Raw genomic sequence first — 22317 nt, 5'->3', positions numbered from 1 at the left:
AATTAGTGCTTCTTTTTTTTGTTTCTCTTTTGTCACTTTTCCAAAGTTGAAGAAGTTTGGTCCTGTTCCAGCTAGAAAGGGAAAAGTCATAAGGCAGTCCCCACCCACTATCCTTCTGCTCCACTCCAGAGCAGGAACAACTAACGGGAAAGAGATGGGAGAAGAGGCAAGGGAAATAAAATAACACACCAAACTTCAAAACTTTTTATTTCAAAGAAATAGATATCATTTCATAATTTAAAAAAAAAAAAAAAAAAATCCAACCCAAAATCACTAAGGAAGAGACATTGCTTTATTTCCACAGCAATTTTTTCCCCAAATGAGACACTTCAGAGAGGTGCAGGATCCTTGCAGAGGCGCTTGGCTAGGGGCACTCACAAAGTGTGCTGCTCTGGGCTCAAGACTCAGCTTAGCACAGGGTGATGCCTCCACAGGGCATCCAACCCCGATTCCTGAGAGCTGCCCAGCCCTGCTGAGCTGTACTCAACATCCTGAGAAAGAAGGGAGAGAAGGAAACAAAATCAGTCCTGAGCCACCTCCTGCCCCTGTGGCACATAGGCCATGATGATGTGGAGGCCAGCACAGGCGGTCCTGGTGTCCCTGGGACAGCTGAAGCACCCCTGGGTACAGAAGGGCTTGTGCACAACAAGGCTATGGAGCCTCCCCAGAATCTGGATTTACCTGTCTCACATACAGGAATTGGTTGTAAAATAGGTAAAACTGCTGCCTTCTGGGTAGCTGATCCAACATCTCCCGCCCTCCTGCTAGCATCTTGTTTTTCCTTTCCACACTGAATTTTTCTAACTGCTGCTTCAGCCTTCAGATCTTGCTGCTCCTCTCTGAGGTGGAGACTGCTGAACTGTCAGGAACATTTCTCACTGAGGCTGGAGCACCCCTCAGTCTTCTTTCCAGCAAATTGAGCAGTTTATGCCATTCCACTCTTGTACCACAGCTTGTTTTCTGATGCCTGGATAGTGTCTATGGCTTTCCTTTCCTGAACTTTGGTGACCTTTTTAATTCTAGACATCCAAGTTGCCAATAACATCCACAGTAATCATTTCAACAGTAATGTGAAGAGTCGAGATGCTCCCCTGCCTTTGTTTGATATTCTCTTGTTATATATTCAAGGAAGATGTTGGATGCTTTCAGCATGCTGTTGAATGAGAGCTCATGTGGAGTCAGTTACCTGAAATCATTCCTGAGCTGCCTTCTGTCACAGCTTTCCAAGCCCATCCTGGAGATAAAGGCTGCAGTCTTTGTTTCCAGTTGCCTTCGCTTGCATGCACCTGTATTAAAATGCATTTAGTTGGATTATGGCCATTTTACCAGGCAGTTTAGAAGATACTAGAGCAGCAACATGGCCTGCTTGTTATTAACCTCCAACCAGCCACTGCATCACCTGCAGACTTCACCGTCACAGCTTTTTTAAGGTCTGGCTGACCATTGGATAAAAACATACACATTGTTGCAACAAGAAACAGGTTCCCGCAAGAGATCTCACTGAGGACACCTCCATCTTCCCAAGTCCCCCCAGCAGCCACCACATGGTGAGATCTGAGGTGGATTTTAGTCCACCTAGTTCGTGCTCTGATAATTCCTTCTGTAGTGTGGATTTTTGCATTCCAAATGTCATGTAGTAATAGGCAAAATGCCTTGAGGAAGTCCAGTTTGCTATAATAGTGCACTTGTCTTTATCAATCATACCTATAAGGCTGCTCAAAAAAAGACCCCACAAAAAGACACGAGCCAACCAGTTCATGTGCAGGTCTCTGGGCTGTGCCTTTAAATTTTTCTACACTGGAACTACGCTGATGTTTCTCTAGTCTTTTGGAATTTGACCATTTTTCTAAGATCTGTTAAGCTGTGGCACTGACTTGAGCTAGTTCCTTCTAGACTCTTGAGCATCAGCTGTCTGGATGATCTGCAAATGCTGAATTCGAGGAGATCATGCCTCACATCCCCCATTGTTACAGATGGCAGGATTTATATTCCATCCACAGTATCATCTGGAGATGAATATATCCTCCTGCTTCATTCCAAATACAGAACAGAAATATCTACTAAACATTTCTGCCTTTCTGCACCAGCCACCATCTGGCACGGGCAAGGAAGAAGCAGTGCTCGGAGCCAAGCTCCAGCGGTCCCGCCAGGAGCCTGGTGCCATCAACACGCCTCACACACCCCGGAGAGCCTTGGGGCTCCCCGCAGCCCACGGCCAGGGCTCTTCCCGTGCCTTCCCCTGCATTCACCAGCCTGGTTCCCTGCTGACCCTTGCTGCTGGCAGGGTGCTGGGGCAGACCCCCGGCCCTTGCCCTCTGCCTCAAGGCCAAGCCGGCAGTCTGGCTCCAGTGAAATTCCCCATCTGACCCTGGGCTGAAGAGGCCATTACCATGTAAATCACTGAGCCTGGAAGGCAGAGAATGTGAAGCAGCCTTGATGGAGAGGGATGAGATAAGGGGGCTTTTATTGAAATTCAGAAATCTTTTATTCTTTTCCCACCAGCCACTCAAACAGCAGCTGAAAGCCAAACTGGGGCTTGTATGAGACTTGTTAGAGGAAAATAAACATGCCAAGAGTGCTTTGGATGTGTGTCTTAGAGTGGAAGTCACCTCTTGTGCCTCTTCAAGTTACCCCTCTCCTCTAGCTCCCATCTGGCCTGGAGTGGCATCCCCATGCTGTCACACCAGCTGGGCTTGATGGTGCTTTCCTGGCTCTCTCTGGTTCCTCCTGGCTGCAGTATCAAGGGCTTAGAGCAGGCAGTCCCTCAGCCCTGTAAACCACACATTCAGGGAACACCACAGCCCCGGGGCTGGTGTGAGCGAGATCGCAGGGAAAGGATTCCCTTGATCTTTTCTTTTTTGTTTTGTTTTTTTTTCTTTTCATCAGTGTTCTTTATTTACTCCTTATTGCATATGGCAAAGCCAGGAGGAGAGAAGAAGAGAAAAAAGGCACAAGTCTGCAGGGGAGAAAAGAGAGGCGTTATTGTGAACGTGTGTTGTCCCTGGCTGGTGGCACAGCAATTCTGTGGGATGTGGGATTCCCTGCTCCAAGGGCTGCCTTGCTGCTATGTCACAGTCAGTGGGGGCTGCTGCAGGAAAGGCTGTGCTTGGCTTGGAGGATGACTTCTGGCAGCGGTCGCTGCACGGAGCGGGGGTGCCGGGCTGGGCTGGCTGAGTCCCCCTGAGCAGCAGCACAGACTCCTCGGTTAATAATTAACCAGGTGAGGAGACAGGCGTCCGGTGTGTAATGGCATCGCAGACATCTGACACTCCCAGTGGCCTCCTCACTCTGCCTCCCACAGCAGGGCTGCCAGCTGATCCTGCCAGGGCTCCTGAAGGTCACCCCTGCGGTGCCATCCCCTCCCGAGGGCTGTGCCAGGACCCTGCTGCCTGCAAGCCTCACCCCACGTCCTGCCTCCAGGCGCTGTGCAGGGTCACAGCTTCACCCCTGGGATGGCTCTTGAGGAGCCACGTTCTCTGTGGCCCCCAGTGCCTTGGTCAAGGCCAAACCAAGCTGGGCCCCACCAACCAACCTTTCTGCTGGGGTTTTTGGCAAGGAGCCATCCTACATTTCATCCAAATTTGTTTTTTCAGCTAGGAGAAGCCTCCTGGCACGGGCCAGCAGTCCCTGTGCTGGGGCTATGATGTGCTGGATCAGCACCAATGCACTGGCTTTGCAGAGCCACACCTGGGGGATGCATCCATGAGTGTGGCTCCTTGACTGCTCTCCAGCTGCCAGAACAGGTCTGGGGCTGGGTATAACACTGGGCACAGCAGGTCATGGGGAGGCAGGAAACAAGTCCATGGGGAGGGAAAGCCTCTGGCCGCAGCTCAAGCATCGCTGCAGACGCTGGGGCTATGCTGGGACTTGGGCACACAGCCCTGTCCCCCATGCCAGAGAGAAACATCTGCAATGGTGGCAATACCGGCTATGGCTCTAACAAAAAGGATTGCTGGAGGCACCAGCCTTCAGGGGGTCCCTCTGAAGAGACCACCCTGCTGCGATAAGGCACCAAAGTCCCTGGAAAATGAAGGTAAAGGTTCAGGTAGGGGATTAGCAGGTGGGATTAAAGGCTCAGCAGCTCTTGAAGTGCATCTGAATCACATTCTAAAGCAGCCCACCGCAGCTCTGCAGTGAGGAATTGCTCCTTGTCTGGCTTAATTACATCTCATAGCAATTCTTTCCTTGCTGTCTGTGCTCACCGTTCCCAGGGGTCACAGTGAGGGTACCCTGTGCATCCCTGAAGGCAGCTTGGCCAGCACCATGTTTGAGGCTGACACATGGTGAGGGTAAGGAGGCCAATGGCAGAGCTGCCTCCTAAAAATCACTTGGAAATGTGGAGAAATGCTTTCATCCATCAAATTTCAGTCACCAGCAAAGAGATTTAATTTTAAGCACCATTTGATTTTAAAGAAAAAGAATCCATGGCCACCAGTGACTCCCACCTTTTCCAATGGCCGACCTGAGAGCTGGTGGTGCCACCGGGCTGTCCCCCTGCACCTAAGCCCCCAGACCCCTCCCGCATCAGTGATGGCAGATGAAAAATTCATGTCTGATGTGGTCAGCAATGTTTGTCACCTACTTCTTTGACACCCTGTGAATGTTCCCAAATGCTAGTGGTGGGTGCTGTGGGGATGCTTGTGCCTCCCCAGAACCCCCAAAGACTGGCAGAGGGGGCCAGGGGAGATTTTCCAGTGACATTTCACTGAGTCAGGAACTCTCACCTTTCCAAAGACAAGTGGGGGAATGGAAGAGGCTCTGCCCCACAGTGCCCATATCACATAGGTAGCCCTGGGAAAAGGGCTGACCTGTAACTGGGTCCAGGATATGTGGAAGAGTGTGGAAGGGAAAGCAGCCAAATGGGGCTGGGTGATGCCAGTGAGCACTGCCAGTGCTGCCACACACAGAAAAAGGGCCAACACAGGGGAGGTGGGGACTGATCCCCTTCTGCACCCACCAGACCCATGAGTCTACTGTTTAAATCTGTGTCAGGAGAAAGTATCTCCTCGATTTTAATAATGCCAAGCCAACTAATTTGGGGAGTCTCCTTGTTTTGAGAGACACGGTGAATATTGAGGACTTCCAGGCTACTGAATTTCTTCTCAACCAAACCTCACAGCTTGTCACCCCACCTGGATGGTGCTCAGTCCCTGACTGAGCCAGGGTAGCCAACAGCTGCACTGCTCATCCCATGGCTCTGCTGCGCCCCTTTTTGAAGTGGTTTCTGTTCTATTTCCAGTATCCATCCATCCCTCTCCTCGTAGGTTTTTGTGAGCATCACTGGCACTGCAGAGAGGAGCCCCCAGGGACATCGGGGTCTCCTACCCAAAAGGCAATTGAAAACCCTGAATTGTCTGAGAATGCTGGGATGATTTTTCCACCGTGTGCAGCATTTTGTTTCATCTGACTGTATTTCACACCCTCAACTATGAGTTCTGTGGCCCAGGTGTGGCCCCAGGGACCAGGCTGGTTGGGGAGACTGCAGGGCTCCGGGGTGTGCCAGGTGCGGAGGGGACCGGGAGGGGATGCAGAGGCGAGCAGGACGGGCTCTCTCCCGTGCAAGGTTGCCATATCAACAGGTTCTCTGGGAGTCTCTCACTGCAGATGCAGCATTCTGGGATGCTGTGATGTGAGCTCGAGCAGTCCTGGCTTCTGTGGCCCCGCATCCCTTCAAGTGCCCTCTCCTCTCTGCTTGCCGGGGGCTCTGCCACGCCTGTCCCCGGGTGCATTTTGCTTCTCCCAGTGCTGCCGGTTTGCAGCCTGCTGCCATCGTCCCTGCCTGCATCCGCCCCTGCCGAGCACCGGCCCCTGCTCACGATCACAAGGCAGCAGCCTGAGCAGCTGCAGCTGATGCTGAGGGGGACAGGAGGGACACCGAGCCCACAGACAGGTGAGAAAGGAAGCACTGGGCACCAGTGGCTCATCCCAACACCCTGCAGCATCCCCCAGGGTCAAAACAGGGCTGCTCCAGCCCACAAAATGCAGGAAGGGAGCAAACAGCAGCTGCATTTACTAATATCAGAAGAGAGGAGGAGGGTTTTATTGTCTAATATCAGCCAAAGCACCAGGCAGCAACACTGAGTGCCCCATACTGGGGTGCCCTGAAACACCCCAAGCCTCTTCCAAGGCATCTGTTTCCTCAGCCATGGTTGTTCCCCAGCTGCCAAAATTGGTGAGAAATGCTGAAATCAGTGAGAAATGTTCTTTGACTGCTGGCAGGGTCGCATGGCAGAGATATTTCATCTGGCAAAACCGGTCTGAGCAGGAGGCTGAGGCTGCCAGAACGGGGGGGGGGGGGTGGGGGGGGGGCACCACCACCCTTCATCCTCCCAGAGATGGGGTGACGGTGTGGGGTGGTCCAGAAAGCTCCCAGGGAGCCAGGGAAGTGTCAGATAGAGGTGAAAGGGAAAAACACGTGTGTGGAGTGAATGAAAATGGGGAGCTGCAGGACAGCAATAGGGGGACTTGTCCCTGCAGATCTTGAGGCCCCCACAGTTGATGCAGGAGGCAGAGCGGGAGGAATTTGCTCTGGAGGCATTTGCTACTTCAGATAGCTGGGATGCCCGAGCTGGGAGGGTGTTTACATTCCCTCCCTTATCTGCACATAGACACTGTGGGGCCCCTTTCCTGCTGAACAGGTTCTCCTCGGCGGGGGAGAAGCTGGAGCTCGGCGCCAGTGCTTACCCTACACGGTCTTCGGTTGCCAGGGCTGCCTGCGGGAACGGGAGGTGGGAGGGGGCAGCCCTGTGCCCAAGCCCTATTGAACTTCTGTCTGCATGGGGTGGGAGGGCTAGGCACCCCCAGAGCACACCTGACCTCTCCCCCTGTGTATGCACCTCTTTGGACACCTCATCTGGGGGTGTATGTGACTCAGTCACCCATCATGTTCTTGCCTGTGTGGCTTGGCTTTGCCTGTCAGGGTGTAAATCTCCCTTTGCTCCTCTCATCTGGGAGCCACACGTGCAAAAGGGTCCTGTAGAGGAGCTGGGGCTCATCCCTAGGTGTGTCCCCATCACAGACAGAGGTGTGCCCTGAGCCTGGGGGCTCTGATCCATGGCAGCAGCTCTGGGTGCCCAGCCTCTCCCTGCTGGACACTGCCAGGGCAGAGGGTGATTCCAGGGACAAGACATGGCACTGCCAGCCTGCCTGCTCTTTAAACTGACCCTTGACCATATCCTCAGGAAATTACCAGCCCTGGGACTGTGTCCTGTCAGCAGCCCAGGAGCTGGATGCTGCTGCTGCTGTGCCCCAAGCACCAGCATGGCTGGGCAGGGAAGGCAGCGAGGGCTGCAGCTCGGCCCAGCAGCGCTGCTGTGACCTGCCTGCCCACACCGCACCTCCCACGTGCAACAGCCTCAAACCCTCCTAGAGCTTCCCCATCGTGTCTCTCAAAGTGCTGCTGCTTCTCCCCAGACACCCCACAGATATGTTAAGTGACACAGGGCCATGGCAGAGCCTTCAAGCCCCCGCGGCTGCCCGGTGCTGGGATGACAACTGCCCGTTTATTCCTCTTCTGTTTTCTCTCTCTTGGTGAGCCTTTGATCCATGGCAATACTTTGCCTCTCGCTCCACGACAACTTAATTTCTATAGTAACCTCCTGTGCTGGATCTTGTCAAAAAGCTTTTTGAAAATCTGAATAAACTGTTGAGTGGTTTTCCCTCTACTCACTCTTTACTGAAGTATTAGAAGAACACTAATACAAGAAATGAGGCTGGATAGTCCTGGCTCAAGCCAAACACATTGCAATTATCCAGCCATTCAAGTTTTGATAATTGTCTCTTCCAATTTGCCAAACACACGGGATTTTTCCTTGTAATGCTCCCATGGCACCAGCAAGGCCATCCCTGCCATGGTGGTCCCTGGGGACAATCTGGGGAAATGAGAGTCCCAACCCTGCCCTAGGCCAGTCATGAGGGGGATTGCCACAAACCACTTCAGCTTGTTACAAAATTTTAATTAATCTATGAAAATTTCCAGTCTGCAAATAATTCAGACCTTATGAAATTCCAATAAAACCATTTATCACAGCTGGCAATTTGAAGCTGGCAGCGGAGCTCTTGGATGCTTGGGGAGTAATTGATAGCCTAATATAATTTTAAATTAGGGTTTGTGTTATTAATTTCAGCCTTCTGAAAACACCTCTTTGTTTGGACTAAACCCCACTTCTCCTGTGGCACTGCAGGCAGCGGGCACACACCCTGCCTGTTCCTGCTGCCCTGCCTGCCACGGGCCAGGGACACCCAGCACCCCGTGCAGGCTGTGACACCAGGAGCAGGGCTGGATGGTGACAAGCTGAGCATCCCTTAGGAGCAGAGGTGGCTCCCGAGGAAGGAGGGCTGGGGAGGAGCAGCAGAGCTGAGAGCAGCATGTACCCACAGTGGGGGCTGAGCACGACCCCCATGCCCCAGCTCACCACTTTTGCAGTTAAATACTCGATCAAGTAATTTACACTTACGCATCGCATCCATCACCTTTCAGGGACGTGGGATCCTTCTCCCCCTGCTGAGTAACATCCCTGCATGTTGCTAAACAGCTATTACACCCTGTTGCAGGGTGACTGAGTTTTGGAGGTGGGAGAAGGAAAATGATCCCTGTACTTACGTGGTCTCAATTCTGTAACACGCTCAAAAGCTTGAAAAAGATACTGAGTAACGAATATGTAATGTCAGCCGAGATGTGACAGTCTCACCATCCCTCCGCTACCGCGCCCACCGGGAATCCTAGTGACAACAGGAGCAGCAAGGGACAGGACAGGGGGTGCCTTGGGAAGCTTGTGAGCACCCCAGTACTGCAGTGGGTTATCTGTCCAGGCCAGGGCTTCCACCACAGAGCCCCAGGCTGCGAAGAGGTTGTTGGTGACATGTCAGGGGACCTGGGAAGGGTTGGGGACAGCAGGGACAGCAAGACCAGGAGAGATGCGAGGCGAGAGTCCATTTGATGTCATTCATTAATTAATGGGCACATCAGCCTTGAAAGTGCAAAACATTAAAGAGGTACAAAGGATTTAATGTTTTAAATTATTTATCCATTTTTTTTCTCTCTTTTTATAACTAGACACTGTGAGGAACAGCCTGCCTGTGGCTGACTGGGAGCAGCATGGCCATGCCTGAGGCTGGTGAGAGAGAAACTAATGCAGAACTGGGCTTCATCTGCTGCTGCCCAGCCCTGGGATTAGCACCAGGAACCAGATGCACGAGGCAGGGGCCACATGTGAGGCACCATAGGCAGCATTGCCCAGCCAGGAATCACTGGGAACCCTATGGGGCTACTGCCACCAAAGGGCAGCTCTGGGGACCCTGGGGTACCATGATGGGGTTCCCATAAACAGCCCCTGTCCTCCCCATCACTGCCCCCTGAGCACAACAGAGAGCAGCTGCTTAACCCTTTCTTGGGGACCGTCAGGACATCGAGCCAGAGGCATAATTGAGCAGGGCAGCGATTATCACGTTAAAAATCTGGACACAACCCGTAACAAGATTTGCAATTTGTACCAGGCAGGCAGGCAGGCTGCAGGGTACTTTCCCTATTAGGGGCCACATGCTGTTAGCAATCACATTAGTGGGGCTGGGATTTAGCATCAGGAAACCAAAGTGGTCCCTGCAGACCCCTGCCTATTGCCAAACGCTCCGGGCAGCCAAGGGGCAGGGAGGGGCTGCTCATCCCCTGCGATGAACTCCCTGCTCACAGCTGGATCAAGCTATGCTGGGGTCATCATTGCTCCTGCCAGCACTGGGAGGACCACAGGGTCCTCCCACTTGGTGACCTGGTAGCTGATCCCCCTTGCATGTCAGAACACAGTTTGCTCTTCTCCCAGCTGTGCTGAAGCCCCAGCAGAGTCCCAGCCCTTGCAGCCACACTGCTCTCGTTTAGTGTTTTATTCTTTGGATCTATTGGTTAAACAGATTTTAATCCACACAGTCTGGAGCTATTGATACCATGCCGTGCTAATTTGTTAGCTGGCTGTCAAGTAAATGAAGTGAAATGCCAAATATTAAATGAAATGTATTGTGTGAAACGGGCCAGTGCCGAGTTCTCCATTTCCCATGTGGCATTCTGCTCCCACGCAGGGCTCAGGGAGATTTACAGGTCTCATGGGCCTGGACTCTGGGCAATGGGTGCTTTTGGGGTGTACATTGGCATGTGGGATACCTGCAGGGCTCCCCTGGCCCCGTGGCTTTGGAGCATCCAGGATCTATGCTGATCTGCACCAGAGCTGGGATATGTGGCTGTCTACAGCCAGTCCCTGATGTCTCACCCCTCTGCCCTCAGTGGGGAGGATTGCACTTCTGCATCCCAGCGCCCATGACACCCCTCAGCTCACTGGACACCCTCTCTGCCTCTCAGTGTGTGCCCTGAGGGGTCCTGCCAGCCCCCAAGGGATGGTGGAGGATGCTCTGTGCTGGGTCAGCTTCGTGAGTGCAAGGGGGCACCTGCTCCCTGACTGCCGTGCCTGGGAGATTATTTATTTGGTGAGTTATGACTTTGTTTTCCCCTGTGTAAATATCTGGGAAGCACAGCTAATGTTCTGTGCACAGCTGAGGTAATTACAGCCCTCAGCAAAGCTCTGCACCCCTGGCCCCTCACAGAGATCAGCCCAGCCATGCCCCTGCCCCATAAAAAGGGAGAAATTCCCATTAAACCACCACAGTGAAGCATGGCCAGCTCTGCCCACAGCCCTCAGCAGCCCCAGTCTGGGCTCTTGGGACTGGATGTGCTCTTGGGGCAGCCCCACAAGAGCCAGATGCGCTGAGATCACCCTTCCAGCTGTACCCTGGGTGATCTTTACAGCTGTTCCAGGGGCTGAAGATGTGCAGAGGTAGTTTCTCAGCTGTGCCTGGGGTGCCTCTCCAGCTGAGCAGGGCTTGCTTTTCCAGCTGTTGCAAGATTTCAAGCTGCCCTCAAAAATGCTGGGGAAGAGCCCCCCAGCCTCCCCCACAGAGCAGGTACAGCCCCAGATGACTCTCCTGCAGAACAGGAGCAGGGCTGATGCTCCGGTCCCGAGGGCTGCTCATTTCACTAAGGAGGGCAGGTGCCTGGGCCATGGAGCCTGGGCAGCAGCTGGGTCTCCCAGGTCCTGGCCCCTCGACGACAAGCAGCCCCTGAATCAGCTTCATTAAGAACCATTGATCTGTTTCCTGCTTAATATATTTTTCATTTCCAAATGTTTTTTTCCAGGCTCCACAGCGTTTGCAGCTTGTACCAATTAAGGCAGCACAGAATGAGTGCTGCAGCCCATTAATTAAACTTACAGGGGGAGATTAAGTGCCCACTCCATTCTCCCTGGCAGGTCTCTCTGAGCAACAGGCATGCTGGGGACGGGAGCAAGGCTGAGCACTCACGTGCTGGTCACCTGCCCTCTGTCCCTCCTTACCTGTCATGTTCCCGGCTGGCCATGAAGCCCCCGCCACGCTCAGCTCCAGCCTGTGGATGGGCCCTGGATGCTCAACCTGGGCATAGTGTGGGCTGCAGAATTGCAGAGCAGAGGGAGTGGGAGCTGCCCCATGGACCAGGGCTTAGAGCTGGCTCCTCCTGGCTCTGCTTGGAGCAGGGTGCTGTGCTGTGTCTGCCCTTAGGAAAGGGTGCAGGGCACACAGGGGTGCTGCCTCAGCCTGTGCCTGCCAGGGACAGGAGCTCATGCTGGGGCAGAGCTGTGGCACCCACTTCATTGTCGTACTCCCAAGTGGCTTCTGCCCTCACTGCAGAGCAAGGCCCTGGGCAAGGGGATCCCTCGCTTCCACGTGCCCCCTCTGAGCCAGCTGTGGGCACAGCTCTGCCCCACGTTTACAGAGGTGGTCAGGGACCAGCCGTGGGTTTGCTCAGGTGGATCTGAGGCTCATGGCAGCCCTTTGCACCCCACCATCAGCAGAAGGTGGCCATGCTGTGCTGCTCCCCCCAGGAGAGCGCACTGCCGGGCCACCCGAGCTCCAGGCACCGGCACTGAGGAGCAGCGAACGGTGCTTGTGCTGTCATACACCGTTGCCATGGAAATTATCACACTGTCACATGCTGACATCCTCCCACCCAGGGCACCTGTGCAGCCCCTCCGGCACTCACTTTGGTGCTGATTATGCCAATGGGCAGGTGACACACAGCCCTGCAGCAGGAGGGAATGTGGCAGGAACTGCAGGTGACTGCAGGTGCAGCAGGGGCAGGTCTGTGGGTGCAGGTAGATCACCCCATTGCAGAGGGGTCTTGCTGATGAGTCCTCCAGACATTAATTTAGAGAAAAGAAGGAAAAATAGAGCCATGCCCAAAACATGGAGTACAGCCCAAAGCCCGTGCTGGAGGCAGAGCTGCTTTCCCCTGGACAAGGATGGCAAAGAAAAAGGGATGGTGCAAAAAGCAAAGACCAAGTGGAGAGATGCTGAACTCAGTGAAACAGTAGAGGGTTCAGCTGGGGTCATGTCAAAGAGCCAGGAGGGAACCCACTATATGTCCCCCATCAGCTTTGTACAACAGACCCACTCCCTCTGGGCAGGAGCAGAGCATGGCAGGCACAGACAGCTCCACCAGCAAAGTACCATGGATTTCTCTTCAGCATTTCACTTATTGCCACGTGACATTTTGATTAAAAACTTGTTTTATGAGGACTTAAGAGGACACAGTAGATGGATTAAAAACCTGCCCATGGACAGATTCCCCACCTGGTCTTGTTAATGGGGAAACATCAGAGAAAGGCTATGCCAAGGAGAAGCCCTGGGGACTAAAACAATTTACTGTTTGCAGCAACAGGTAATGTGAGATTGCAAAAACTTCCCCGGTGTGCTGAAGATTTGAGAAATGATAGTGAGGAAGAAGATGGTTTGCTGCAGCGTCACAGGCTGAGGTGCCAGGAAAAGCACAGCAGAGCAAGCTGCAACATGAGGTGATGTGCATGGGTATCATTTTAAGAAGAAATGGGGTGTCTTCCATCCCAAAACACATTTCAACACAACTTTGTAGGCAGGGCACATTAACCTCTGAGTTTTCTATTTGTTTAGGGTTTTTTGCCTTCCTGTGAGCAGTTGACTCTGTGGAAAACCAGCCCTCATTCCTGCTTTGGGACACCCAGTCTAGCCATGGGCTCTCCATTCACCTGACACCACAGTGAACGCAGGTCAAGGACAAGATGCACAGGCCTGCTGGGGGCTAGCGGGGCTGAGGAAACCTGCAGCAGGTGCTGGGCTTGGAGGAGGTGACAAGGAATAAATCCAGCCTTGCTGGGGGATGAGCACCTCCTGCCCATGGGCTGCAGGGAGCTGCATTGTGTGAAGCAGGGGGAGGGCAGGATGCTGCCTGCTGGCCCCTGTGGGCTCAGCCCCATCCAGCTTGGGGCACCCACCAATTCTGTCCCCAGCAGGGAGGCTGGAAATGCCACAGGAGGCTGTGGGGTGTGGCTGATGTGTGCAAGGGCAGGACCAGCATCCGCTGCCTACACTGACACCAGCACTGGCACGGTGGCACCTGCAGCATCACTTGGTGTTTCCCTGCCTCATTGCTTTCGATTTAGCAGTTGCTAGAGAAACTAAAAGTTGCAGTTTGGGGAGCATCTGTATTTTAATTAGTAATTACCAACAGTGCTGCTCTGGCCCAGCTGTTGCCTGCAAGGTCCCTGCTGCCACTTGGGGTTGCCCTGCCCAGCTGGAGATGCCCTCAGCCTGCCCTGCCCTCATCCCTGTGCCAGCAGGAGAGCAGAGGGTTTGGCATTGGTGGTCCTCAGCCAGGGAGGAGGACTTGCTGAGCAGGGCTCTGTGCAAATGCCTGGGGGTCCCAGTGTCCCAGCTGCAGCCCTGCAGAAGGAGAGCATCACTGTGGCACCTGCGGCCACAGCTGTCTTGGTTTGTGCTGCAGCAGCTCCCTCTGCTAATGCCTGCACTGTCCCTGTTCCTCCACCTGATTAATTCCTCGTGTGGCTCCATAAATGCTTGCTGTGATGCCCCGAGCAGGTAGATCTGCATATCCCCTCTGCCTGAGAAGAGCAGTTTGTCCAGAAGAGAGCCTGGGAGTGTCCCCAGGCACTGTAATCACCTTCCTTGCTCCCTTCCGAGATGATGCCTGCCATCCCCATGCCAACCCTCCCCCCCCACGCCAGGTCCTCTCCTGCAATTTCTCACCTGCGGCTCCAGGACCTGTGAGGTGGGTGCAGAGGCCAAGGGCAGGATCCCCCTGCAGAGCTCTGCTCCTGGTTGCTTCCATCTCCTCCCCGGCTCACTGGGCCAGTGGTTCATTTTAACAAGGCTTTTAGGCTTAAGTGCTGCTTGACATGACTGGGAGAAATTGATATTTTGAGAATGAGCTTGTGAGGGGCCATGAATAATTCACACTGGGGCGGTTCTGTTCCCATAAACAGGCTGCTAAAAAAGCCAAACCCAGCTCTTAACAGGGAAACAAATTCATATCCTCCAAAGCCCCAGACCCCAGCTCAGCCCCTGCTGAATCTTTCATCTCCAGAAAGGGGGTCCTACGTGGCAATGGCAGGGAGGGAAGCTGGCCCCTGTGCCTTTTCTGGAGCATCCTGTGATGATACCTGCTCCTCACGCCTGGACGAGCAGCACAGCCCTGGGGAACCCTGCTGGAGTCACTGGTGGCAGTGGCACTGAGGCCATGTGAGCCAGCAGTCAGCAGCATGTCACCAGTCCCATGGGCCTGGTTTGACCCCATTATTTCATTGTGTCTCTAGTTAAAGGCCCCTTTTGGGGCTGGGGGCAGTGAACCCCCACTGCAATGAGCGCACATGGTGAAGCCTGTCACACCAGGGGTGGCTTTGGGAACAGGGTACACCTCAAACTGCCAGGGCAGGCAGCAGGGCACAACCTCGGGACACAGGACAAGGGCACAGGACAAGGAGATGTGGAGGGGAACTAGGCTCAGGCCCTCTGCAAGCATCCATCTGCCCACCTGAGGGTGTCCCTATGGAGACCTCCAGGACTTGGAGGGCATACGTTCTCTCTCTCTGAGCACATGAGGATGAGCATGCAGGAGGGCACAGCACTGCCAGGCTGCAGCACAGCACTGGCATAGAAATGATGGGTTTGAACTGGCCAGGGAAGAATTTGAGCTGGAAATTAGAAGCAGTGTCAACACCACCAGAGCAGCCAGCCCCAGTGTGACCCCAAGATGGACAGTCCAGGACAGGAGCTCAAGCCAGGCTGAAGAAAAAGAGCCAAGTTTAGAAGAAAGGGAGGGAGGAGTGGATGGATGGACGGATGGATGGATGGATGGATGGATGGATGGATGGATGGATGGATGGATAGATTCCATCAAGATTGCAGCAGCCAGGCATGGAGCCATTCCCAATTCCACATGCCCTTCCTTCAGGATGTGCCCACCCCATGCCATCAAGGCTTTGGCATCCAGATGCCAAGAACTTTATCCTCTGCACCATGGCTGGGGGACCTCTGTGCAACTCAGGAGCATCCCCCACCTGTGTCAGTGCTGCAGTAGGGAGGCTGGGACCCCATTCCCCATCCAGAGGGGACAGGACAGGACCACCTGCTGCTCCCATCCCTTGCACGGGTCTTTTGGGAAGTGCCTTCACAGTCCCTGTCCCAGCACGGAGCTTGTAGCCTTGGTGTGCCAGAGGCACTGCATGGTGACAGCAGAGTCTGCTTGCTGCCACTGAGGATCCCTCTCTCTCTGGCTGCTCATTACTGGACACCTTCCAAGTGACAGGGCTGGATGACACTAATCTGGCTGGCTCCACAGCAAGAGCCCATGTGCCTGCCCCACAGTAGCTCCAGCAGGGACCTGGAGGCTGCCCAGGTTTTCACAGGGATCCTGGAGCAGCCCGGGGAGGAGGCAGCCAGAGAGGTGAACTTGGGGCCAGAGCCAAGCTATCATGACAGTGACCAGGAGCACTGAGGGTTACCTGGAATGAGCTCAGGAAGAGTTTCCCCCCCACTTCAGACTGCAGGAAATGTAAACACCATACAGCCCAGCTGTCCCCCATCCCTGGGCTACACATCAGCTGTACAGGATTCCTTGGCAGTGCTGTCATTCTCACAGATGCTGGTCCTGTCTCCTGTCCAGCTGACACCCTCAATGACCAGGATGCTGATGGCTTGAGGGGAGCAACGGTGCACGACGGAGGAAATGCAGCCATCACCGGAGCCTGGGAATGCACAGCGAGAGGTGAGGGGGGACCGCGTGAGCATCTATCCCCTCCACAGGCACCCGTGGCCGTGCCGGCACAGAGCTTTGCCATTCCTCCACCATTCCATCCGGGCGGGCAGGAGCTTGGCACGGACTCAACCTCCCTCAGGCTGGATACGTGGTGAGGGGCAGAGAAAACGCCCAGCCCTCCAGCGCCCTGGGGCCAAAGGCACGGCGGGCCGAAGCGGGAGCAGGGGGTGGCCCAGCACCCTGTCCCCCGGGAGCGCGCAGGGACCTCCCGCCGGCGCCGCGCACGGAGCCGGGCAGCGATTAGCGAGGAAGAGCCCTGCAGCCCTGCCGCTGCGCGGGGAGAATTAGCAGTAATAAGTCATGATCATCCCCTGATGACGAGCACTTAATGTGTGCCGGTTCTGCTATCAAAGTGCCTCTTAAACCCCAATCGCCCTGTCGATAGCGATGGCAGTGGCTGATGGATCCCCAGTCGCCCGGCCGCCCGGCCAGGTCGCTCCCGGCATGCCACAGGCAGGAGCATCGATTTCCCACAACTGCAAAGAGGCAAATATTTGAAAAGTGATAAATAAGGGGAGCTGCCGTCTCTGCTGCGCATGTCAGCGCCCGGGATTAAGGCAACGAGGTGAGACTGCCCAATTAAATCCCAATGAAAATGGCTGCAAATTCAATTTTTCCCTTTGCCCGTATCCATCCCAAGGGCCGGGGGGGTGTGGGGGGTGGGGTGGTGGCAGGGGCTGATAACATGGGGTTCATCGATTGGCACTGCTGGGAAGAAATTTCTCTGAATTCAATTAGTTGGGAAAACACAAGGGGCACCACAGGGAGCAGGGCCGTTACTGTGCCTTTGTCATACCCCAGGGAAAAGAACACCAAGCACCTGCTGCGAATCACTAGAAGACCCCTGGATATAGTGGTGACAGCACTCATGGGTAGCCCACGCTTGATTTGAAACCCTTGAGAGTCACCCCAGCTCTGGCGCCCTACCAGCACCTGCGGGACACGGTGGCAGCTGTGTGGGGGAATCAAACATCCTGCTCCCTCCCTGCCACTGATGGCGACTGACAGGGAACAGCTTGTGTGAAGTAAACTGTGCCCCTGAGCAGCGCCTGGCCAGTGCTGACCTGCATGGAGCAGAGCTGACCCCGGCAGGGACAAGGTTGTGGGTGATCAGCACGTCCCAATAGGGTGGGGAGCTGGAATGCCAGGGCTGGAGGCTGCAGCTGATCCCCAGCCCCTTCTTCCAGAGCTCCAGTGCAGAGGGATGACCCTGCCAGGATGAACAGCCATTATGTCTCATCACCTTGGAAACCAAGAGGCAGCTCTGAGGAGCCTCTCAATCTCCTCCTCCTTCTCTTTCTAGCTGACCCCCATGGTAAGAGGCCAGAGGGATTTGGGGATGTGGGGCTGGGGACAAGCCCAGGCTGTGCTGCTGGGTGCAGGCATGGGGGCCTCCGGTCCCTGCCAGCCACTGGGCACTCTGCTACCTGCTGCCTTGCTTGGTTTCTCCTTCCTGTGTATGAGAGGTCCTCCAGTAAGGCACATGGTGCTCAAACTAGCCTGAGTAATGGCGGAGTCTTGCTTCATCCCCACATTGGAGGCACGGGGGGGAAAATGTGTATTCCAACCAGTCCCTGCCACTGCGGAAAAGAGACTCGTGGTGAGGGGTGAAGAAAAGGCTCCCCAGCCTCAGAGCCTCAGCCTCGCTGGGCTGTGGAGATGGTCTTGCTGGGGCTGTGGGCAGCAGGCGCTAGGGTCCTTATAGCCCCATTCCTCTGCAACCTTCCCTGGGTGGCACCAGTGGGGACAGGAGACCAGAGGCTGCAGTGGGGGGCTGGGGTGACAGAATGAAAGCCTTTGGGACAGAAGGTGTCCCGAGCCAGCACACCCCTCCTCTGTAGCACAAGAAAGGCCCTGCAGGGAGCACGGCCCGCAGGCCTCATGCGGGCCGGGCAGGGCCCGCTCCTGCACTCCGTGAGTCCGGGGCCCTTGTGAGGGCTGGGATGGGCCCTTGCCCGGACAGGGATGGCAGGACCGGCCTGGGAGGCGCTGGAGCAATGTGGGCTGCTCTGCCTCGGAAAAGCTGCTTTTTCCAGCTGCAGGCACATCTGGGACCGGCTCGGGGCTGCCCAGGCCGGGACAGGCCGAGCGCTGGGGCGGGAGGCGGTGGTGCTTTCTGTTTCCCTGCTCCGGCCTTTCCCTGCGTGACTTGGAGCGCTGTGGGGAGCAGGAGCACAGCCTGCTGGCTGCCGGCTGCACGGCCCGGCCCCCGACTGCTGCCTGCCTTCCGCGGGAGAGAGACCCATGCGGGCATCCCTATAGTCCCAAACAGAGCGCTCCGTGACCCCCTGCAGGAAATCGCCACAGCCCTGCCTGCTGCAGCCCTGACAGAGCACCTGTCATGTGCTGATTGCCCCCAAAGCATCCCAGGACATGTCAAACCCCCAACTCAGTGGTGAGTGAGGGGCTGGAGGGCCCAGCTGGCACAGAGGACAGGGTCCCCTTGTCGCAAGGGTGACAGTGGCTCCACCCTGAGATTGCAGCAGGACCAGTGCCACACAGCTGGGGCTTGCTGAAAGAAGTGGCACTGTGTGTGGGCATGGGGCCAGCACCGCCTCAGCAGCGAGGAGCAGGGTCAGGACACGTCTCTGCCTCCCGCTGCCATTTGCCTCCAGTCCTGTAGCACCACGGTGCCTGGTAGCCTTCCTCCTCCTCTGCCTTCTCCTCCCTGCAGCCCAGTGACCAGCATGTGAGTCTGAACAGGAGTGGAAGTGGAGGGACAGTGTTGCTGGGGACAGGCTTACCTGGCAGAGGGGTTAGGAGTCATGATGCAGTGTGGAGCTGCGGAGCCTCTCCTGGAGAACTGGGGGATGGGTAGAAGGAGTCCATGCAGGATCCATGACACAGGCAGGTGGTGGCTGATGTATGTCCCTGCTGCCTGTGCCCTCACACATACTTTTGCTGAGCCCACAGGAGCAGGTAGAGCCCCTCTAGCTGGGCTTCCCCCTCCTGCCTGAAGCATCCTGGAGTGCCTCTGCACCCCAAAGCTCCTGGGCCCTGGTCTGAGACTTGATATTCTGCCCACTCCCTTACACACACTGGCAATTAGAGCATAATTGTAATATTTGCATATTCATAACAGCTGAAATTAATCGCATTTGCATAATGGTAATGAAAGGGACTTCATTAATTACCACTTTTTTCTGGGGATTTTTGCATGTAAGTGGATTCCATTAGGCAGGTTGAGCTGTGGTGGGTGCAACGATGGGATGGGAGCTGAGTCATTGAACTGGGGATGGAGCTGTAAGGAATGATGGTATCACTGCCACCCTGCCTGCCCCATTCACTGTGCCCCACTGCCAGGCTCAGCTGTGCTGTGGGGACTCGGGCAGCAACTTCCTACCTGAGCCCAAACCCGGTCACTTCCCCTTGTCCTGCTGACACCACACTTGCCTCAGGCACCCTGCTACAAACAAAGGATTGCAGATGGGCACAGGGATGGGCACCATGGGCTATGGAGACACAGCATCTCTCCTGCTCCGTGTGCTCAGCTGGGGTGACTGCTGCTACCAGCCTCTGTGCCTGGGTCCCCTGTGTATGGAGAGAGCTGGGCAGCTGCTCACAGTAGTCAGCAGATCCCTCTCCTGCCCCAGAGTGATGCCCAGGGAGAGCTGGGCAGTGGGGCCAGCCAGTGTGAGCAGATGGCTCCCACTGCATCGCCTGTCACTGCAGGGCCCTTCCCAAGGGATGCACCAGCTTAGAGCCCCACAGCACAGCCCCGCTTGCCCTGCACGGCTCCCTCCTGGCAGGGATGGAGGGGTGGGCAGAGGAGCAGGAAGGGGGAGCAGGGCTCTCTTTGCTGGCACAGCCATGCCAGAGCCAGGCAGGAGCGATAACCTGGCCCAGAGAGCTCTGGCGACCACACGCCGTGGTCCCCTGGTGACTGTCCATCCCTGAAGAGCGACCACCTTCCTGTGCTTCCCAGCCCACCTGTGCGTCCACGGTCAGCTCAGCCCTGTGTGTGCTGGTGCCAGGTGCCTGAAATAATCAACTCGCATCGGGTTTGGAGGAAACGGCTCCACAATGGCTCTGGGAAGTGACAGGTTTCGGTTCGGCCCCGGCCACGTGCTGCGTGTGGAGAGCCCTGCTCTGCTCTGGTCCAGCCGCAGGGCACCTCTGCTCAGCTCCGGATGGGAAGAGGCTTTCCCGGGAGACGGATCTCGTTGACTCCTTATTGATGACTCTTCCTCCTGCACGTCTGGGGAAGAGACCTGCGGAATAAATCAGTGCAAGAGACAGATTATGGCAGCTAAAGACTCCAAATGAGATGATAATTGCTGTAGTAATGACAATGAAGACCTGATGCTGCCGATAAGGAAACATCTCTTCTGCTCTTGCCTGGTGCCCGGACAGGGGTTTGGCACAGGCGCACATGAGGCTGTCCCCAAAGATTCCAGGGTCAGGCAGCGCTGACCCGGTTTTCCAGGGCAGGGGCTGGGTGCCCACGGCGAGGGTGGTCGGCGCTGGTCCCCACAGAGGCAGGGATGGGGGTGTTGGGGCCAGGCGAGGGGCCCGAGGTGGGCAGCCCTGGCGGGACTGTTTGTCTGGTTCGCCCGCCGGCTGCGTGTCAGCTCTAATTAGGCAAACTTCTGTATTCATTGCGAGCCTAGCCAGCGGAGAATTCCACAATTGAATTTTAATGCCCTAAAAACACATTACAATCAGCCTGATTAATTAAGAGATGGCTTAACATGGTGACCGGGCTGCAGCAGGCTGTGCTGGGGAGGGGGGCCACAAGGACCGGCTCCTGCGCCCCACGGCGTCGGGGACGGGGCTGAGTGTGCTGGGGCCGGCGTTGCTGGGGCTGATCACTGAGCCCCTGTGGGAGGGGGTGAGAGCCAGGGGCTGGCTGTGCCCTGGAGGTGCTGGGCTATATAGGATCCCTGCACCTCCAGGCAGGGAAGGGCTGAACTCAGACCCTGGTCAGCCTCGGCTCAGCCAGGCATGCAGTGAGAGCACCCCTTCCTTTCCTGAGCGCTGCTTTCCCTTATCAGCTTATCACTGGAGCCCTGCTGAGTGCCTGTTCACTGTGTCCTCACTGTGTTCCCCACTTTGGGCATGGGGACTGACACTGTGCCACGCCAATGCCAGGGCACTCCTGGGGGGATCCGCTTGCTTTTGTTTGTGAATGAACTATTGGCAAGCTGACAGGCTCTTATTAATAGCTAATAGCTAATAATTATTACATACTATTAATAACTAATGATGAGCTGGGAGGTTCCGATTAATTTGTATCTGCAGTGATTCCCTGAGGTGCCAGCAATGCTGACTAATGGGCTGCCACCTCCCTAAAGGCAGCTCTACCCTGCTCCCAAGCCACAGCTTGATGTCACCATGCCCAGCCCAACCCAGGCTGTGTCCCTGCATATGTCATTGCTTGGGGTGGCCTCACCAGCCCACTTGGACATGAAGCACCCCCAGGGGAGCCCTTTCCCTGCATCCCACCATGGGTGCTGGGTAGTGGAAATGATCCCTGCAGGCCCTTTCTGGGTTGAATTCCACAGGGTGCCCCTGGTCAGGGAGACGGTTTGGCCTCCTGCTATGTAATGAATGGAAAAGGGAGGAATCCATAATCATGATGTAAAGGAGAGGGTGCAACCAGCAGGACATCAATCAGAGGAAAAGTGATAAAGAGAGCCTCTTGACAGGAGGGGCCAGCAGTGGAGGGAGGGACGGTGGCAGCATCATGAGGCAAAAAGAAATTTTGGCACAGCGATAAATCCTGGTGTGGCTGGAGCCGCTCGAGCACTAATGATGAGGCGAAAACACCAGCCACGTTTAACAAATATTTCTGCTCTGTATTTGTAGAGAAGCAGGACGACATGCTTGAATTGTACAAGAGTGATGAAACCATCTATTAATTACTGCCGGGAATGTTAAACAACATCTGCCAGCTCAGCGGGCCCAGGCACCGCCCGCCCTGGCCTCTTCCAAGAGCTGGAGGAGAATTTGGCCTCCTCATTAATTTCCTATGAAATCTTGGAATAACAAGAAAATCCTGGCCAGCTGACAGAGAGCCCACTCTTACTGGGAGCTGCAGGGATGCTGGGGTGCTCAGACCTTAACTTGGGTCTGCTGGGATTTATATCATGTTTGCACCCAGTTCAATCCTTTTTGATGAAGAATAGCCATAAGCTGACAAAGGTTAGGGTTTT

General features: G+C 55.3%; 1 long non-coding RNA gene across 2 annotated transcripts; it reads right to left on the bottom strand.

Moving 5' to 3' along the window:
• Window positions 1-269: 269 nt before the first annotated feature.
• LOC131581109 (uncharacterized) lies at window positions 270-14232 on the bottom strand. Of its 2 annotated transcripts, none has more exons than XR_009278015.1 (3): window positions 14095-14232; window positions 682-1286; window positions 270-491 (listed from the first exon to the last, which is right to left on the bottom strand). It is a non-coding gene; the product is annotated as an uncharacterized LOC131581109 (long non-coding RNA). The 2 variants fall into 2 exon arrangements; XR_009278016.1 differs by having other exon boundaries at window positions 1187-1286.
• Window positions 14233-22317: the final 8085 nt, after the last annotated feature.

Source organism: Poecile atricapillus, chromosome 7 (genome assembly GCF_030490865.1).
Source record: "Poecile atricapillus isolate bPoeAtr1 chromosome 7, bPoeAtr1.hap1, whole genome shotgun sequence".
In the NCBI taxonomy this organism is placed as follows: Eukaryota; Metazoa; Chordata; class Aves; order Passeriformes; family Paridae; genus Poecile; species Poecile atricapillus.
Note: the sequence above shows the minus strand (reverse complement) of the source record. Positions and strands in the feature narration are given on the sequence as shown.